Here is a 22,012-nt window from a genome sequence, read left to right as displayed (position 1 = left end):
GTTTTGAGGTAGTTGGTTAATTCACCGCCGCAATCGCCACCATCTCTAGGGCATCGAATTGTGGTGGTCCCTAGCGAACAAGTGTCGAACTCTTCAAACACCCCTTCCCCCTCCTGTTGAACGAACTTGAGCTGCAGTGAATGATAGGTGGGGGGTGCGGGGAATGACAGCGGGCGACAGAGCTGCGCTCTAACGCGTAAATAACAACTAAGACGATACAGGGCGTTACGGCAGCGCACTGCAGCGGTGAAGTTCCCAAGCTGCTCATCATACGCTTCTGAAAAACGTAGAGTAAATCCTATCCACTCGCGACTTATATACAGTATATATATTCAAAGGTTGTGCTTCGCTCGCCCGGACTGAATACCCACCCCGGCTAGGCCGGGCCTGTAGCCCAGAAAGGAAAAAAATGTATAAATGTCGGGAAAAATTAGAGACAAGCTGAACTTTTGGCAGGTGTTAGGACCCAAAAAGAGGTGTATTTTCCCAAAAGTCCCCACCCATCCCCTCTGTGCTTCCCCCCCTACCCACCCTTAAACATCCTATTTGCAAGCATTTGGATTACCCTTCATATCTCCGTTGTTATTTATCGCAGTCAATTTTTCTATATATCGTTTTATTTCTTATATTATTATCTACAATAAAGTTGTTTATAGTTTTGTTCTAAGATTAGCAGTTAACTAGATATTAGCTGAGGAATGTCAAGTTTTACAATTTTATGTTAAGTTTGTTAAGAATATGTAAGTTTAAAATTTTAATTTGAGACAATTACACGAAACTTTTAAGATAAAAAGCGTAGAATAATTCTTTAGCTTTTCAACGGTATTAATTTTTCATAGTTTGGATTACGGTAACATGAAGTAGAGGGCCGTAAGTAAACCAAGAATTCACCTCTCGCAACTCCTATTCAAGCTCGCTACGCTGCCCTTAAACATTACTTGTAATTCTTACTAATTATTCTAAATAAATTATATATACAATTTTAGTTCAGAGTACAGAAACAAAGTTGGTTTAATGTTTATATTATTTTTGCCAGTTTTGGTTCGGGGGGGGGGGGGGGGGGGAATTTCAACCGTAACCCACATAGAATCGTTCCATTATCCACCACCTATGGACCCGCCGTGTACCGGACTGGCAACAACCGGCAGCTGTGAACTAAAATAATTTGACTGCTTATTCACAGTATGTGATAAAGAGCAATCAGTATCATCCACAGCATCACGGACCACCCACCCACCCACTTCAAGCTGTTGTGACATTTACTGAATTATTCACTTCTTTATGTGCATTTTTCATTCATTTCCAAACTTTGCTATTATTTACACATCATGCTATTTAATTTGTATAGACAATTTCTACTTACAACAAAAGTATTTCAATGTATTTTACAAACAGATCTATTCATATAGTTTTCGACTCAACGCCTACATACATAATTATTCATCAATTGCATCTTCATCTTCATCTATGGCTGTTGCATTGTTACATGAAAGACTATTGCAGTGCTTACACATAGCTGAGCAATGTAAACCTGTCTTTCGACATCCACAATAGTTCCCACTAAGTGCAACAGATCGTTTGGTGAAAAAGGCTTAGATGTGGTAATTGGCTTAGGTACTTTCCTCTCGCCTCCAGCTTCTCTTACACACTCCAGCTTCCATCCCCACTCAGAAGGTGGTAAATTATTTCCCAACTATCTCTGGACTTGCAAATAAACCCTTAGCATATGTTGCTGACATGCCTCTGTTCTTGAAGGCATTTTAGCCAAATCAAAATTTGACCATAATTTGACTTCTTTGCCATAACTTGAAGTATCGTGCTTCATTCAAGCTAGAATATTTGTTCATCCCATATAGTTCTAGTACGAATCTTTCTCCGCTGATCAGAAATTGTTCTTTCGATACATTATATTCTGTAAACATCAAAGCATGTTTCTTTGCCTCAGACGAAGATTTTAACATTTCAACTGATTTTACCTTACCTAAACCATAAAAGCATGATGTCGTATCGCAGCCACTCACTGTATGTACAAATAAGAGGGCTTTTCTGATGTCATGTTGTTGTTCAGTCAACGTTTTAACATTGTAGAATACTTTGGCTGGATCTTTACCACCTATTGGTTTACAAAAGTACATATTTACATTTTCGGGAGTTAGGGCAACTAACAGAACCAGTAAATCAGTATTGGAACCTACAACCACCACCTTGGAGAACGGATTTAGTTTTTCCATGGCAACCTTCACAATTTCAACATCGGCATCTTCTTCTGCAGTGTCTGCAGTGTAGGTGGCTAAACCCTTTTTATCCTTTTCAGAAGCTACTGCCTGTAACAATTTTTTCTTGTTTTTTCTATTTCCTAAAAAGTTTTCTTTAGGCACCATACATTTAGCATTTTTGTCAAAGATTATGTCATATGAAGTTTTTTTTTTTGCAGCTCTTATTGTTTGTTCTTCGTTTTTCGTGATTGAGTGCTCCGGATATCCATCAAAGATTATAGTGGTATGTTCTCCATAGTTACTTATTACATAATTTTTATATTTTTTATTACATTTTTTTTTCACTTGATCTCCCCATTCATCGCTCCGATCTTCACATCTCTGCAACAAACTATCTTTAATTTCTAATGTTGCTACCATACGAACTTTTTTCCTACGATACAAAGCAATCTTAGAATCGACTTTTGCCTCTTCCCCACAAAAAATGCAATCTTTTTTGTAGTCAAAATTTTCGCCTACACTTCGCAAAACAGGCGATAATGTTGAAGTAATACATACAGCAGGACTTAGTGATGATGTAGTTGCAGCTTTAATACTTGAGGGTCTCCCGGGTCTCGTATAGTTTTGCCTACACGATTTGTGTACTCGAACACTTGATTTTCCTTTCCAGCTCTCGTGAAGCCCATCCTTTCGTAGAATGCTTGCTTCTGTTATTGTCTTCAACCCTTTTGTAACAACAACAGTATCTCTTCCGTATCTTTACCGCATAGAATACAAAGTAAACATAAATTTTCCATTTCAATTTTGGTTAGTATGAATTCTTGTTATAACATGGTAGGTAGATTCAATCCTGAAACATACGAAGACGTAATTACACATCACTTAGAAAGTTGTTGATTTGCAATTGTCGAATAGTAAAAGGTTACCATAGACTGACAAATGCGCATTTTAATAGTATACTTATTTACTTAAAATGTACGTTTGGTATTCTGAAGAATCATAAAAACATTACGATAAATAGTCACGATGTTGAATTGAATCAGTTTATAATTACATTTTTAAAAAGATTTTACTACAAATCTCACATAAATATGTAAAAATATCTACGTTATATGATCTATTAATTTCCTGAACTTCAAAAACAGTGTATTGACACACACATCAATAGGCCTAACTGTGTTTTATATTTGTGTTGCAATAGAAATCACATTAACGTGATACAAATTTAAAAAGTAAGAAAACTGCAATAAAGCCGACACATAGTCTTCTGTGTAAAAATATTTTATAAGATTTTCCTTGTGGATCTTAAGACGTGAAGCATCTACAATCGATGCTAATATGCGAATGAAGCAGGGCCGGAGTGCTAGGGTGGGGGGATAGCACAAGGCTCCGAAGAAGGAAAAAAAATCGTCAGCCGACCATGCAGTGGTACAAATGAAAAAAAAAAGAGTGGTCCTATCCGGGAACCAAACCCAAATCGTCTTGGTAGGAGAACAGCACTATAACCACTGAATAGCAACAGCCCACGGGAAGAAGTGTTTTTTTATTATTACAATAATACTTAGCTTTTGTTATTGAACACATTCTTACCTTCTTAGATTTGCGAGAAGCTGTTGCAAAATTTCTTCAGTTATCAAAAATTAACATCTTACTTTCTAGTACTTCACGTTATTATGTGACGTAGAGTAAGCGGAAGTTTTAGAAAATCACGCACATACACGCTGGAACGTTACCGCAAGCTTCAAAACCACTCCAAGAACTATTCTCTGGAAGACGGGCTACTCAACGCAGTAAACATGTCTTAAGAAATTTATGGTCGGGGGTGGTTACGGACATTTCCATGACTCAACACGCCAGCTCCCTCACTCTTGATAGTAAGCCTGTTGTTTAGCCTCCTGAGGCCACCCACTGCAGCACGCACCAAGGGTAGAACAAAATGCAGCGCCTTCCTCGCATAATCTAATGTTATACATATGTTATCGTCATCCAAACTATGAAAAATTAATACCGTTGGAAAGCTAAAGAATCATTCTACACTTTTTATCTTAAGGGTTTCGTGAAATTGTCCCAAATTAAAATTTTAAACTTGAATATTCTTAACAAACTTAACATAAAATTGTAAAACTTGACATTCCTCAGCTAATATTTAGTTAACTGCTAATCTTAGAACATAACTATAAATAACTTTATTGTAGATAATAATATAAGGAATAAAACGATATATAGAAAAATTGATTGCAATAAATAACAACGGAGATATGAAGGGTAATCCAAATGCTTGCAAATCGGATGTTTAAGGGGCCCGCCTCGTCAAGGGTGTATGTGTGTTAGTGAGGCGGGATGATAAGCGCGACGCTCGATGGTATTTCTAGCGCGGTATCACCTCTAAGCGCAAGGCTCTGAGTTGACGCGTAGTCTTGTCGTCGTCACAGGATAACTGTGAAATTTGAGCGGTGACCGCAACATTATATGGCCGATAAATGAAGATAAAGATGTAATGCAAGCCCCTTAAGTGCTTTTAATAATCTGTACTGGTTGTTTTACGCTTAAAAATTACTCTGAAAACATGCGTTTTAGCCATTTTAACTCTTCTAGAAATACAGTTTAAAAACATGATCCAAAATTAAAAGTACTTTTCGGGCCTCAGCGAACTCTTAAATGCTTTTCGTAAACATACCCCACTCGGATATCTTGAGTAGTTTTGAAATCGCGTTGTTTTTCCTGAAGCTCTGCGTACCGTCTGTGTGACCAGGTAGGCGGAGCCCTTAAGGGTGGGTAGGAAGGAAGCACAGAGGGGAGGGGTGGGGACTTTTGGGAAAATATACCTCTAGTTAGGTCCTAACACTTGCGAAAAAATCAGCTTGTCTCTAATTTTTCCCGACATAAAACCTTCTTTTCCTGGGCTGCTGTGGACACGGACACCACACCGGGCTGAGTACACGCGTATTCCACAGTTAGCTGTGTAGCGGTCGAACGGCATGGGAATTCAGCATGACTGCAGGCGGGGTCATAAGGCAAGGTTACGACAGAATGCACCTCGGAAGAAGAAAAAAACCATTAAAGGAAGTAAACGCCAAATCGTTGGGAATAAGTAATGTTTCATTATACAAGTGGTATATTTAAATAGATTATATATGGCTTTGTTAGTTAAGTATTTTTTTTATATTTGGCCATTAATATTTTTAATGGTATAAATTTATATGCAAGTAAGACTTTTTACCAAAATATGCATTTAACCATTTTAAAAACGTCAAGTTGAAATAAAGAATTTCACGTAACATTAAAAAAAAAGTATTTTTTTAACGGCAATGGTGAATAAACGTAAGAATAAGAATAGCCTTTTTTTTTGGGGGGGGGGGGGGGTTCTTATTTCTAAGCAGAATTTGGTGCCCAAAGCAATTAGCTACAAACTGTTCGGTGTGTGCAAATATGCATAAATGTTGCAGTATTTGAGACAGTGTAAGTTTAATTATGGACATAGAAGCTTGTCATTATAGTCACAATTAAAACAGATAGTATTTTGCCGGCTGTCCGTGGCTGACTGTGATAGTTTGTAGTGGGAACACCTCTACACATTTGAAAACTTTTATACAGCAAACAAGAATAATAAAAGTCATAAATAGCATTTGTTGCGTGTTATATTGGGCGTACGATTAGTACACACTTCTATTTTTTTTCCCGGTGATTCAAACCATAAACGTCGGAGTCTAGCAACATAAGTGCGGTTCTGGAAGTTGGAAGCGTATGCTTACGGAGACGTTCACGTGTCAATCTCACTAACCTCAGACTCACAGTTGACAAACAGAACTCCGTGAGAGCGGTTCAAAAAAAGTATCATATTGCATTATCGCCGCTGCTACTTGTAAAACCTTGGCGAAATCCACAGCTTACTGAGTGACGTGTCATGTGGAGCCGCCGCTAAAATAAGAAAAAAACGACGCTGTGTTTATACCAATATCTCGTGTCACTTAAGGCTGTTCAAGTGGTCAAAAAATCGTCCCCACTTCGGAATGACTTTAAACTGATACATCACTCACAATAGAATAAAAACTGATCACTGAACCTCCTAAGAGCGCTGTATAAGACTCAGGGTCGCGCCGTTGGGTATTCTGTCGAGAGGAAGGCTTCAAAGGGGAAGGTTGTGTCGCTCGGCTCCGTACAGCGGGTAGTGCGACGCGCGAAAGAAAATCGCCCCTGGCTCTCCTAGCGGAGGAATGGCTAACTGTTTGCAGCAGGAGTCGCGCCGGCTTGTGGGCCATCCCAGTGGCGAAGGGGGAGGAAGTGGCAGACAGCTCAGATCTCACTCCTCGCCCGGTGTAGGGTGTCCGCTGTCGGGTTTGGCGCGTGACGTCAGCAAGGACCGCAGATTTATATTTGCCAGTTGCAAGGCTCGCAGATAATGCCTTACTTTCACCGCGAATTATCTTTAGATTCTCTGATGCTTCATCTACATGTATAAAAATAACTTGAATACATTATTTGGTTAAATTTTTGTCTCTTCGCCAGATTTTTGAAGCAATGAATATCCTTATTAGTTATATTACTGAGAAAGTTTTACATTTTGTAGTCGTTACCATGTTGGGAATTCCGGAAAATTGTTACGTTATTTTTTGTTTCATGACCCTGACGTCTCTTAAGCTTTGTCAACTCAAAAGTGTAAACATAATTTTTTTTGTATGTAACTTTATAATGGGCATAATACTGCGTAATATTGCACTAATTACTTCCAGTCTGATACATAGAATCTAGTGAAGAAAAATCTCGATCAAATTCGTTAATAGGAGAATCGTACCAAGAGTTAGAATTGATTGTACATCCTAAGAGTAGTACTTTTGTCTGCAAGCTTTTTTATAACAACCACCGTGAGCGCAAGAGGTTGGAACAAATATGGTTTGAAAATCAAAAATATTCATAACTATAACAAAACCATTTAAAAGATTTTTAAACCTAAATATTATCTAAAAATTATGTCTGAAAATATTTGGATATGTTGTAGCCTTGCTGCTAAACATGATACAAATTATTAAATTTGCCGTTATCTTTATTTTGTTTTAACATCAATATATATAAAATTATATATTTCACTTGTGGATGCGCAATATGTGAGAATTATCTCCATACTTATAATATCACAGTTTCTGTTGGTCTAAAAGATATTCCGTTAACGTATGAAAAGAAAATCTAACTATTTGGAATGATATGTGTGTGAATTATATGGTAAATGTATTGAGGTAAAGAAGACCTCACTAAAACTTCATACATAATTATTAAATTGCACATTAGACAGCGATAGCGATTGTTTCCTTGTAATTGGCGACCGTTTGCAATATAATCCATTTCAATATGATTTAAACATTCTAAAATATGCTAACACACTTAATGTAGCCATTTCTTTATTTTCTACAAGTGACTGCTCTTATGAAGAAATTAATAGTGGGTAAAATTTTGTACTGTTGGATATTTAAGAGCACACTTTGTTTAAAGCATTGCCCATATTATATAGTCTTATAACGTTAGAAAGCAAGTTGAAGAATTTTATTTAAAGTGATTACGTTAACTTTTAACATTTAAAATGAAACAAATTCTTCCAAGTAAGAGGATTGATACACGCACAGTATGTATGAGGTAAAGAAGACCTCACTAAAACTTCATACCTAATGATTATATTGCACATTAGACAGCGATAAGTAATGTCTGCGCTAGCGATTGTTTCCTTGTAATTGCACAATGAAAGTACCCCAGAATAAACTTCTTTCGCTGGTCGCCATTTTGTAAAACGGCGGACAAAGTAATGTTTTACGTTTATTGCAGAAACCACACACATTTTCGAAGCAATCTTGTCAGCAAAAAATGTTCAGCGTACAATTCCCACGTCTGATAAATTCGTTTTCATCAGCACAACACACACAAGTAGAAACATTTTTCCTGATAAAGGAATTTCTTCCTGTTGAAGTTGCCCTAAAATCGTGATGTTCATCCCAACATTTCAGTGCTTAAACGCTTCCTTTCATAAGAAGTCAAGTCGAGATGTCGTGTTACATCCATTTACAGCATGCCAAAACAATAGAACATCGCATACTTTACATTGTAAATTTTGCTGTCATGCAATGAAGAATAACGTAACGTTATGCTGGGTGGAGAATCCAAGCGAAAAAGTTAGAAGTACAAGCCAATTAGTGTCTTGACCGAAAACCACAACCTTGAATCCAGTTCATGCCATTTCTAGTGACAAAACAAACTTAACTTACGACATACATACATACATACATAAAATATATTTTACCTCAATACTTTGTCTTCTCTACAAGGCAACTTCAGCAACTTATATACCTAAATTAATAGAGTAATCCATAATCCAATTAGATTTATAACGTACAAACTTCATAATAAAAGCAAGCGAGTATTATTTTTTTTTTTTGAAAATGTGTGTACTTTAAAATTACACATACTCTCTCCAACTAAGATAAATTGATATGAAATATATATTATAAGTTGTGCCCTTACTACTAGAGGTCCACGTTGGTAGTCAGTTTACTATGTGCTGTTGCTATTTACTTGTATTGACACATAGATAGATATACATATATATTTATAGGTAGGGATACAGTTGATAATTAGTATATTATAATATTATAAAACACAATGGTAATTTTAATTATTTATTAATATTCAAAATATCTCAAGTTTATATCAAAAGTAAAAATATTATTGCTTTCAAAATTTTAACAATTGTTGGCACTGCAGAAAACACACACACACACACACACATACATATACATACACACACACACACACACACATATATATATATATATATATATATATATATATATATATATATGAAACAAATGTCTGGAGTGACGATGCGCACATTTACTAAATAATCAAATGTCTCTTTTGTTCGGGTCGAATATCAAATACATAGGTTCAGTATATAATTATGATTTACATATGTTTTACCTCGGCTAGATCAAAATCGTTTAAATCGGTAGAGCTACGATGCTCTCTCTCCCAGACCACGGGGTGATTAAAGTTGTGTGTTAAAATGAATGTCAAATTAAATTCACGTAGTTAATATTACAATATTTGAGTTTCTCAATGTCTTTCTTGAAGTTAGGCCGCAAAATAACGGAGCATGGGTGTGATACGCGTTTCGTATTTAACGAAATGGAGTAACACACAGTGTTTTATTACTCACGAATTTATGCACTCCTATAATCTTTATCCTTTTGGATAAAGCCCTATTAATATACCATGACACTTAAACAATCCGTTTCTTTCATCCTTTTGTGCGGATGCCTATTTATAATTAGCTATTCTTCAGGATAAATTTTCGACGATGACAGATACGTGTCCATTCATTGATAGGCCATTACATTCTTTTTTAAAACCTTCTTAATTTAAGTAGTTTGAGAATGCGTGCCACATTTAAAATACGGCTCCTGATTGGCCGATAACTAATGATAGTTACAATTATTTTAAATAAAATACATCAATACCGCGCGCAACAATAGCGCGGAACACAAAATCTTTCTTTACATTCAAAATAAGACACGTAGTTATAAAATTTTACATTAATAAACACGGTGTCAAATTGGCAATTTACCGTTTAAATTTAAATTGTCCTTAGAGGGGTCCTTGCAATTGCTAGTCATCAAACGTTCGTTTTAGTCATAGAGTTTCAATCACATAGATATACATATCAAATCCAAAGAGTTTTCAAATAATATAAATATATACATGGAACGAAGAAATATAAATTAAAATAAATTATTAAGTTAATTTGGGCTGGAAATATACATAGTTGCAGTACAAAGTATGTCGTTCGTAATAAACGTAATATATTGAATTAAGGTCTGTAAAAAATCACTGGCCGTTACTGTATATACTTCAACTGAAAATATAACAGTCCTGAAATAAAATCAATTCGAACTTATGCTTACTATAAATACATAGGGTACATTCGTTAGAATTTAGAAAATACGAATTTAAATGGTACATAAATTGGCACAGAACAATTCACACAACACTGTTTTTCTGTCCCTTGTAAAAATTATCACACTCAAACTATTCATAAATGAAAAATTACCTCATTAGTGAAACATGAAGTTCTTTTTTTTTTTCCTCGATCTAAAATAATTGTCTTCATGGTGGCTACATTTTTTTCCACTAAATGTTTGGAAGCAAGATTTACTTTTATAACCGAATAATATTCATACAGAAGTCACTTCACTATATGTCACGTATAAAACAATATTCTTAAGCAAATTAAGTTTGTCAGAACTGAAAGTTTTTTGTAGCATCTTCAAGTACAGAAATTGTAGATGTTTCATAAAGCCAAAGAATTAACTCACTGGCTTTCCGCACTTCTTTTTCTTCTGTTATTCTTGTGCTTCCAAAATGTATTGTGGATCTCTGACCTTCATTTTCCGTTTGATTCTGCTATAAATGATTTCAGGAAGCATACAGTGCAAGTAGAATTTCGTAAGTTTCGGGACCATCACATTTGTCCAAAGGTGTTCATCTTTTACTATTTTTTCCACGAAAAAATCTTTATCTGTCAGAACAATAAAGTCGCAGTATTTTCTTCCAGTGATATTCAACTGTCCCTGTGCCTGATAATAGTAGTGATGAGTTTTCTTCAACTGGAGACGGCTGTTTTTTATTTCCAAACAAAGTGTAGATTTTTTTCTCTTTAGCCACATCCAATAAAAGCTTTTCTTTAACTGATGGCAAACACTTGACCTCAACCAAAGTATCTTCGCCTACCAGACCATCTGGAGTCGCTGCAAGGTATGGGTAAGCACTACTAATAAAAATCCCACACCGGGTGACTTCTACACCTTTCACTCTGCTATACCGACCCAATGCATCCGGTTCGCGCACTCGTCCGTACATAACAGCTGGTGTGTTCAATTCCTTAGGGAATAGTAAGTTCTGTACTAGGTTGGGGCAAGGCGTGTAGTCGTGACGCCGGATAACTGTACCGAAGTTGGATGCAGTTAACCGATTCAATCTAACTTCGTGCCACTTTTCACAATCGTGCTGATCTCGTGTGTCTCTCTTCACAGCTTCTCTCTTGATTTGGTTATCTGCTTCTTCCTTCAGTTTTGTTAGTAGTTCTTCAGAAAGAGATTTCATCTCCTCGGATTTGTCGGCATCCGGAATTAAACCATGAGCACCATAGTACTCATCTGGGTCCCCTCCCTGCTTTCTTTTCTTTTTTGGAGCGCCTTCGTCCCGGTATTTCAATCTCCTTTTTGAGCTCCTCTTCTCACGCTGCTGACACATCTTCTTGAACCTGGAACCAGGACTGCGGCCATGCATGCTTTTCCAAGGACTAGTATGCCAGCCAGGACCATTCGTATAGGCAATTGCAGCACCATATCACCGCCTATAATAGCTGCCACGCTTCCCGTATTTTATGCGGTTTCCACCATTGAATTTCGCCGTGAGGGACATGTATCTGCAACAACACATAGAGAAAAAAATGTCGCCACAGACTCACATTTAAGAAGTATTGCTGATGTATGGTACGTAATGGTTATTTTGTGACCTAAGAGGCCGTGTCACAAATTTGTGCTCCTATCTATATCAATGTTTTTTTAAAAGGCAGTTTTTCTCAAAGTCTATAAGAGGTAGGGGCCGGAAATTTTGGCTACTGAAAGTATACAATACATTTAACATAACCGCTTTTTTCAAATTTAGTTATCATATCATATATTTTTTCTGTGATGAAAATAATATTATCAATATTTTTATTTGTCCAGATAAAGTGAAATTTTGCTTATATTTATAATTATTTAGCAAAAACTGAAAAGACCATTGAAATGTATTGCACATTACGTTTTGATCAGTGTCTTCATGATCATGATGGGTTTAAAAACCTGGGTGTAATCAAGTCTTTAACTATTACATGACAACATTTATACTTAATAATTTGGAGATAGGCCTTTTTCATCCTCAGCCCCTGAGCTTTTACTATCTGGTCTGGCAACCAACCTGACACTCTTCAACCACCCCAGGAGTCTCCGATTGCACATCCCATCAAAAAAAAAAAGCTGTTCGTTCATTTGTTTTTGTGTTCGAGCGAAGGTTTATTTCTCCACAAGTGCCACAGACTTCACACATTTATGCCAAGGGAATATTCCGCTGATGTGACGCCATACGAATGAATTATTCGCGACCATACAACTTTTTTGTTTGTCATCGGGAAAATGACGCCGCAGTTTGACTTTTTGTGGTGATATAAAATAAATTTTCTTGCTAGGGAATGTTCATTTTGAATTGAGCATTTTTAAATGTCAGCGTAGAATATGCTAATCTGCCCATTTTGTTTCTTTCCATAATAATGAGTAAAGTTAACATTGTCATAGACATTTTATTATATTCGTTTGCCGTCCAAGTCAAATGTCACACTATATCGCACGTAATTATATTTTTTTACTAATTTGTTAGTTGTCATTTTATTTAAGTTACAAATAACAGTAATAAAAAATATTACTTAATAGCCCAGAATAGAGATTGAGTTATTATTCATTTAATAGGGGTTTAAAATATGGTACTACATACATATTTATATTATCTTGTTGTCTTCTTTGTAACTTTACTGGAAGAATGGCATTTGGTATGTATGTTAACTCACAATGAAAATACTTCATAAGTACTCAATTAACAGTGAACAACCTAGGGCCTATACTAATTTCATTATGTTCATGAAATATAATTGAAATTACTAATAAAGAACTGTATGTGTTTCATGTAGAGATATCGTACGAACTGTATGTGGTACAGACCAACATTTGCTAAGACTCTGTAAATAATTAATTTCAGTTAATGTGTAGAGAATATTAAAAATTAGAAATAATGATATATATAAAACAATGCAAAGTGATCAGCATAAAAATAGAAGTTATTTTTACGTAGCGCCTAATGGAATGAGTATTTTGTGTTTAATTATGTGGCATGATTAATATTCTCTTATGGTATGTGTGTTTTGTTAAAATCTTATAAAACGTAACTTACTGTTGAATGATCTTCATTTTTTTGTGATGATCTTACTTAAACAAGTTTTAATTATATTACATACGTATATTTTAAAAGCATTTTAATGTATACTTATAGAATTGTAATAGGCTTTATACGGACTCTCACGATGCATGTGAGCATCTATATTTATTAGAGACCGGAAAAATTCGCGGATTCATTCGGCGATAGGCTAGAAGTCAAATACATATACTTTTTAGATGATTTTGCTATTGGCTTACTGTTCATCTGGACGAATCTCAACCAATTATAAACCTCCAACCAAAGAAGGATCGAATCACAGACAAACCAGCTGAGACGATTAACAAGTCAGCAGCAAATGAACTGGCGTTATTTGCCCGAGCGTACAGGGGAATGTGCAGTCTATCCTGAAGGCCGTCGAAACCGCGAATTTTTCCGGTCCCTAATCTACATCAATATTATGGCCGTTTGACAAGATCAAATATTTATTGAATTCAATCAGTTGCATTCATTGTACATGATTTTCGATATGTACATTGAATTCAATACAAATTGATGATGTTACTCAACTAAGCTTATTCTTATTAACTTATAAGTATTTTGTTTGTTCAGTACATAAAAGTAAAAGATTCTTTATTATTTAAATAATGAGCATCTATAAGCAATAACGTTTTCAAAATATTTACATAAACATAATGGAATATATTTTTTAAATACTTTATATCTACGATCACATCAACGGCAGTATTGTGTAATCCTGTAATCAATGAGGTAATGAAATATCTTAAAAGGATATTTTCTCCTCTGTAAAGTAAATTTGTAATGCAGCCCTCTTAATGTTAGTCTTGTGAGTTATTTCGTCTTGTAATATGCTACAGCAATATATAAAATTAAGTTTTGTTAGTGTTTTAGTCTTGTGTAATGTTAAAGTGTAATGTAATAAATTCAATAATTTTTTTGTAAATTCTTATTCATAAAGGTAGGCTACATATCGTAATAAGATAAATAGTAATATTTGTAAATTTAAATTCTTTTAAACAACGTCGATAAGAGGTTCTCCTACCTCTTTTAAACTGTATGATGGTGCATTGTAAAAAATTAGGTAGTCTGACTTAAGTGAGATTGTATTTAGATTGTGTGTGATGCATATGCAATATCTAAGCATATGCATTTATGTTATTATCCTTTTATAGCGTTACATGATGAATTTCGTATACTTTTTAATGTCAACTAACATTATTTTTCCCGGAATATTACATCCAGATAAATAATAATTACCACATGTTTGAAGATTAATTGTATTCCGATACGTTTAAAGTATTAACATTTTTAGATACTACTGATACTACAGTTATAAATGTGAGGTTTCTTGACTCTGAATCCCTGCATCCGCAATTTCCTAGTGAGCCGCCGGTTAGATTGTCATCCTCTCAGATTGTCGAGGAACCAGATACATTTTTCGTCGAGTAAACTCGAGCTGTCAACCTTCCCACTAATCCTGTGATAAGGGTATAGTAGCTTTATCACGCGCTGCGGCTACAGTTCCTTCGGTTGAAAAAGCCACTAAATCTCACTGTTAAAAGAGAGAACTTCTAGAGCATAATATTGGAAATAAACATTTACTGACACGGCCTCTTGGGGATTGGTGCAGGACAAAAAACAGACATTCGTCAGAATTTGTTGGAAATGAGCTTAAGTGTTTTATAAATGCTTGTTTATTACTACTGTACGGCCAGCCAGCACGTATATAAGCTAGCGGATGAGATTTGGCAAGTTAGTGGCGAGAGAGCTTCCGTGAGGGGAGGTTGTCGAATATTGCAGCTCTGAGGCCTGCCATCTAGCGGGAATCTTTCGAAGGTCTTCCACAATATCGCCTTTCTCTCTCTCTCGCTCTCTTTCCAACACGGACACCCAACCAGCTCTTATCTTCGCTTCCCATCTCACCCTATCCTTCATTCTCGGATCAGGTAGACGCCCTTCCCCGCGTAGACTTTCGTGTTACTGAAAAATTTGTCCAAAGCTGAATTTTTGTACTGTGGTAGAGTTGACTATGCTTAATAACATACCGAAAGTTTACCGCTGTAGACCTTGTGCGTTATCACCGAAAATTTGCATTTAAGTCCTAGGTGACAGCAACTTGCATCAGTCCATTAAAATGCTACCCATTTATACAGTTTTTAATTTTGACTGTCCGTAAACTTAGCAAAATAATCTAGAAACTGTAATACACCCATTAATGTTAGAAAAAATTTAAATTTTTAATATTTAATATATGATATAAAGCGATTAATTCACGACATATATATTTTTTATCTTTGCCACCCCGATAAAAATACGATTTACACAGATTTGAAGAGCCCAATGCGAAAAAATGTCTAAATAAATGTTTTTAATTATACTTTTAGCTTTAAGATAGTATATTTATTAAGAGTCTAGCATAATTAGTTGCCTCATTAAAGCTGCCCGAGCGTTGCAGTGTACTGCGGCCGTACTGATCTTTCACGGCCGGCGGGCTTTGAAACACGCTGCGTACTGCGACACTCAATAAACTTAGTCTTATTTAGGGATTACTTAAAATATATTTAATGCATATGATAGGGTGTATGCATGTTACATCTATTGAGATATACATATTCTTTTTTCTTATATGAATGATTTTTGATACAATAAAATTAACAATAAACAATTTCTGCTGGGAACTTGTAAATCAAAATTCTAGAGGACCTCTGGTTTTATATATGTGTTCGTATTTTGTTACAAAAATTTTATTATTAAAAATTATTTTAATACCAAAAAATATAATTATTTTTTATTTCTAATACATTAAGTATATTATTTTACATCAGAACTGTGCAAAATTTAATGTAGCCTATATTATAAAATATATATATTTAATTGTATGAAATTAGTTTACTACATAACAATTGAAGAAAACGATACACCGTAAATGTGCTTATTGAGTTTTGTCACTTTTATAACATAATTCGTATGATAATATTATTTTTTTCCAGAAAATAAATAAAACATAAGTTGTGTTGTAAAAAGTATTGATAGAATTACATATTTAGTATTTTTTTTCTAAGTTAATTCATTGGAGTGCTGCGCCTAGCTTACTTCGTTGAATTGCTAGTGGCAAAGAGCGGTGGTGGATGTTTTTTCAAGAGTTTGACCGTATTTTATGACCCCAGCTGTGAGAGGGTGTTCGTCCCAGAAATCCTAACGGTCAAGGAAAATAGCCTTTCTCTGTAGTCACGTACGGGTCTGCTACTCGCTTAATATCGTCAGTTTATCACAACTTTCCGGGAAGTTCTATTGTTGTTATTTATTTATAATTTAGAAATTAAAGAGTCGATCATACTAATATTTTTACCTAAGCAAATCGCATCCTGGAAGATTTTTATCTACGTTTGCAGCAAAAATCACTTGCAGTTAGAAAACTTTTATTCTTTCAGAGTAAAATTCAGTCTGGAATTACCATACATTAAAAACCTTAGTTTTCTGGAGCAAAAAACGTCCCAGCACAAGCGACTTTAACACTGCTGCACACACACTACGCAGCTTGAAATACATCAGTGGTCAGACTATTGTACCAGACACTCAAAATATACACATTTAAACCTTACAAAAAAAACACAGACAATATTTATGAAGTGATTTTTACGCTACGCTCAACATATTTATGTAACATGTAGTCAAATTTCTATAAAAAATATATATTTCTTACCTTTCATGATTAAAATTACCAATTTAATAATAGGACGTTTAAACTTTGAGGTGTTTATCACAGTTACCATGTAGGACATTATTTTATATTACTTTGGTGCCATAATGAGAACCGGCTTAAAAAAGTATTAAAGTTATTAAATTTACGAAACATTTTTGTGGATCATTGTAGAAATTATCATTAAGGACTCAACTGCTCATTATTGGTGTGATCACAAGGTTTCATCGGTAAACTTTTGACGTGTTACTATGAAATGTTCATTCTACTACTGTACAAAATTTTTGCTTTGGGATAATTTTCCATGTATTAAAAATTTTTGTTTCTTAACAGCGAAATTCGTTCCGACCCAAGCCTACTTCGACAACCTCGCAGTAGTATACACTACGCGGCTCGGATCGCTTTAGTGGTCAGACTAATTGTATGAGACACTTAAAAAATATACCAATTTAAAGATGAATAAATATGCAACAACGTTTACTCTAAGCGATTTCCACGTTGGGCTCTTTAATTTTATGTAAGATGTATTTATATTTCCTTAAAATTGAATGAAAGTGAATTCGTTAACTTTAATGATTTAAAAGGTCTATTTTATAGAAACATGTTTAAACTTTGTGCTTTTTATCAGTATCCTCAGATGGGGCAATGTTTCTAGATTATTTTGGGTTCCATACTGACGGTCTACTCCATAAACTGCATTTGCAATATCCATTATTGAGGATCGTTGCAAAAAATTGTCATTTTGGACTTAACTGCTAGTTTTTGGTGTGACGCACAAGGTTTGCGGCAGTACTTAAACTTTTGTCGTGTTACTAAGAAATGTTAATTCTACTACTGTACAAATTTTCGGCTTTGGGATAATTTTCCATGTATTAAAAACCTTTGTTTCTTCACAGCGAAATTCGTCCCGACCCGAGCCTACATCGGCAACCTCGCAGTAGTATACACTACGCGGCTCGGATCTCTTTAGTGATCAGACACATTGTACCAGGCTCTCAACAAATAAACTAATTTAAAATTTAAGAACTAAATCGTGATCGTAAAATGGCCGCCATGGTGATTTGCGAATTTATGGAGAAATAAAAGCAGTTAAAATTTTATGTAGTTTCCAAGAGACATTATTACATCACCAATCATCTAAAATAACAGGTTTACAAAATTTCAACATATTCAATAACTAGTCAGTTTTTTCAAATGTGTTAGAATTAACAATCTGGACCATATCTAGTCGGTGAGGTCTGTATTGTTACAGACTATCTGTATTCTGGTATTTGGATTTTGAAGCTACTTAATGATTCGCTTTCAATGTCTATTAAAATATACCTAATGCTAATTGCAGGAATATTTCTACTCGATTTCAAAATTATAATTCCTGAAAATTTGTAGCGGACACATTTCAATGTAACACTTATTGATTTTCGAGTTATGTTGAAGTTTCACATGTCACTTCGTGTACACGAGATGGCCCCTGCTCTGTTAGCAATGAGTCATCACAACCGGTGCCGTCTGTACGAGCGTCTTCACAAGTTATCCTGAAATATGTTCTTAAATAATAATTCAAGTGAATTCTTAAAATCCTACACACCTTATCTTAAGTGTCGTAAATAAATCGTTATATTTTGTAAATCCATATAATATAGGAGCCAACATGGCGCGAAGCGATGGACGCGATACGAATAATATTTTTTTTACCAACCACTACATCAGTAAATATTTGTCGTTTCCATTCGCTATGAATTCAAGCATGTAACATGTGTACTGCTTCTTCAATTCGGCCACAGTTAAATGGGAGGCTCTGAATCACTGAAAACTCCTCAACCAAATCAACGATGAATCACAGGCATTACAACAAACAGTTGTCACAAGTCAAGTAGCCAATGAGCAGGTGACATTTTTCGAGTCCGTAGAGGATTGTTGAGACTATCCTACAGGTCAATGGCAACGCGCCCTTACGCGCATGGTTAATACCCCGCATGAGTAGAGTGTAAAGGCGTAAGCCTGGGACACATCTAGGTCCTCATCTAACCGCGCACACTTAGATTTAACTCAGGATAGGGTGAAAAATATTTACTAATTTTGCAGTCCTAACAGTCACCAACGAATAGCCAGCAAAATACATAAATAAGCTCACGAATATTGTTCGTGAATGAAGGCGATGCTGATACTTTGGAAACGTTACCAGCAGATATTAAATTATGTTTAACTATTATTAACGTTGCTTACTTCTTAAAACTGCATTCATGTAAACTGATTTTGTGTGAGACTATGTTGAGTGTTTTCTGCTACACTTAGTTTTCTGAAAAAAGTATATTGTGGCTTAATAAACTTGTTAACATTGATGCCTGTCATAAAAAAATCAAACGTAATAATACGGATACATGCTGAGTATAGTTTATGAATGGTTCACGCATTGCTGAAAAAAAAACATGTTTACAATTTTACACATCTTTTTGTTGTCGCATCGTGTCCATCGCGTTGTACATACGCAACTCTGAAAAATAAATATATGGTAAAAAAAAGCTATAATAAAATAATCTCTTATTTTTTAAATTCCTTTTTCGAAGCGCTCTAATGGCTTTCGATAGTTTTGTTATTTTGTGTACTCTGCTTGGTGGAGGTTTCTTCTGCATTTTATTCCTGAATAAATCTTACGCTTGCAACAAAAAACATCTAGCTAAATCTCTGTGCTAAATAATAACAGAGAATAACCATTCAATTATACGCCGAGCTAAACCAAACACGTTCTCTTATCTACTGAAAATGAGTACGTTGACCTTCATATCAGTTTCCCGCGAAATCCCGTCTCTTCGTAAACAGCAGACAGCTGTGGCAGAGTGGGAACGAGCTGCAAAAAGTTTGGAAAACTGTCGCAAGGTGTCACTACTGTCCAGCGCGCTCCATAATTCCTCGTATCCGAGCTTGCACGCTGCTCAAATTTCTACAGCTACGTTTTTACTTTAGGTCCGACTGCAATAAGCTAAAGACTAAAATAAAGTCAATCATTCAGCCGACATATATGTAGGCGTTTGAATTACAAATGAAAACGCGAATGTTATTAAATTCGCAAATGAATATCACGCAATTTCGTAGCAGCTCAGTTATTAAAATTCAAATTGTAATTACGTTAAATTAATAATGATTACAGATAAAATAATGGTCACAGTCATATCTCCCGTGTCTGAAAATTTATCTGCGAAAGTTTTACCACTGAAATCTTTATAGTTTTTTTAATAAAGCTTGAATTAAAAAAATTCCCGAAAATCAGCAATAACTTAATTAAAATAAAAAAATGAAAAAATAAATTTTACACCAGAATGGTTCAAATCTTCTCTAGCAGCTGAATCATTAACAAATATATTGTTTTTTTTAATACGATGCTGGTGCACCAATCCCCTTAAGGATGTTCAAGTGTGAAAAATTAATAATTTTTTATTGGTTTGAAATAATGCTAGTTTTGTAGACGATTCTTGTGAGTTTAATTTCATCTCGCGATATATTTTTAGCTTGCATAGTTTTCCCATAATGATGTGTCAAAATAAAAATTTAAATGTTGCTCGTTCATACACCCTGCAAAAATCAAAATCAACTAACATGTTGAAATGAAAGAATTCATCGTGAAACTGCATGAAATGGGCTACATCCTGTGGGAAATAAAAATTCATAAGAAAACATTATTTACTTTTGAAAAATTGTTAAAAAGTATCAAAACATTTTTAAAATTTAAAACTTATTTAACAATAGAAGAAAATATATTTCTGGTAGTAGTTATTTCTGTTAGGATATAGCCCATTTAATGAAGTTTCACCGTGAATTATGTATTTTCAATACTTTTCTTCTTTTTAGCGGGGTGTATAAATGTGCAACATGCAAATTTAGACTTTGGCATGTTTCTATGCGAAAACTATCCCAGCGAAAGATATATAGCGAGAAAAATTCACACACACAAGTATCGTATACAAAACTAGCATTATTTCAAAGCAATTAAAATTTATGCATTTTTCACACTTGAACACCCTTAAACTCATTGAGCGTAGACATATTAATTAATCATGTGGTTGACTGGGTTGGTCACCATTCTTTTACCTTTTACACGGCGCGAGTGAATTCCACTTCGGGTTGCACTTTGTTAAGAAAATATTGACCTACAAATTTTGGAATAAAATGAGGTATCGGCTACTTTTTCGTGTATTTTGAAAATTTTTGTCAACATTAAAAATATTTCACTGTGGTTTTAAGAATTTTTGGTTATGTAGCGCATTACAAGTAATTTAATTGTGAATTGTTCAATTTAAGTAAGTCAATAGTTTTTTTTTCCATTTGTATGGCACCATAACATGCAACATTTAACTTTGACACACCGTTATGAGAAAATTGTGAAAGTTAAAAAAACTAAGAGGAAACTGTACTCACATGTACTGTCTACAAAACTAACCCAATTTCACCAAAAAATTACAAAATTATCCGTTAATATCGATTGGAAACACATAATCAGATTGCTTCCGCTGTAACTCAACCAGAAATATAATTTTAAAAAATGAACCGTCAAACGAGAGATTAATGTCAAGACAATAAGATACGACCTCACAAGGGGGAATTTATAACTATACAAAATTTGTCCATAGCATCTGCAGAAATTGTAACACAAGCACAGATTATTTGCAAAGGTGGTCATTTTATCATTTACCAAGTGTTGGACAACGATAGTGAAAGAAAAGGATTATTTATGAATATTACACTTACCTTTCAGCAGCATTAGTAGTACTATTGCTGATCAGCCTATCTGCTTTCTTCTTTAATGCAGCAGTTAAATTTCGTATAGGCTGCATTAATCCAGATTTTTCAAGTTCAGGAACAAGATTTTGTTCCCCACATTCTTTCCTTTTACAAAATGTTGGTCGACAATCGTCGTGTTTACCAAACACATGGTTTGGTGCATTTCGCAAATCACCTCTAAGGGTGTCTATAGCTGTTTTCCCCTGCAGTTTACTTGCTTCTTTTATGGCAGTTCGCACGTCTTTGACTAGCCTTTCAGTTCTTTAAATGCCTTGTGCAGCTTTTAAAATTTTTC

The 22,012-nt window shown here is 34.8% G+C and overlaps 2 protein-coding genes across 8 annotated transcripts in view; both read left to right on the top strand.

Moving 5' to 3' along the window:
• The window catches only part of LOC134527226 (ecotropic viral integration site 5 ortholog), a 950,124-nt gene that overhangs the window by 89,815 nt on the left and 838,297 nt on the right, over positions 1-22,012 (top strand). The window lies entirely within an intron of this gene.
• The window catches only part of LOC134527222 (uncharacterized), a 45,020-nt gene continuing 39,041 nt past the window's right edge, over positions 16,034-22,012 (top strand). The window contains exon 1 of the mRNA XM_063359710.1: positions 16,034-22,012. This exon is cut by the window's right edge and continues 22,415 nt beyond it. The gene's annotated coding sequence lies outside the window, so the exon portion shown is untranslated.

This window comes from Bacillus rossius, chromosome 1 (genome assembly GCF_032445375.1).
Source record: "Bacillus rossius redtenbacheri isolate Brsri chromosome 1, Brsri_v3, whole genome shotgun sequence".
In the NCBI taxonomy this organism is placed as follows: Eukaryota; Metazoa; Arthropoda; class Insecta; order Phasmatodea; family Bacillidae; genus Bacillus; species Bacillus rossius.
Note: the sequence above shows the minus strand (reverse complement) of the source record. Positions and strands in the feature narration are given on the sequence as shown.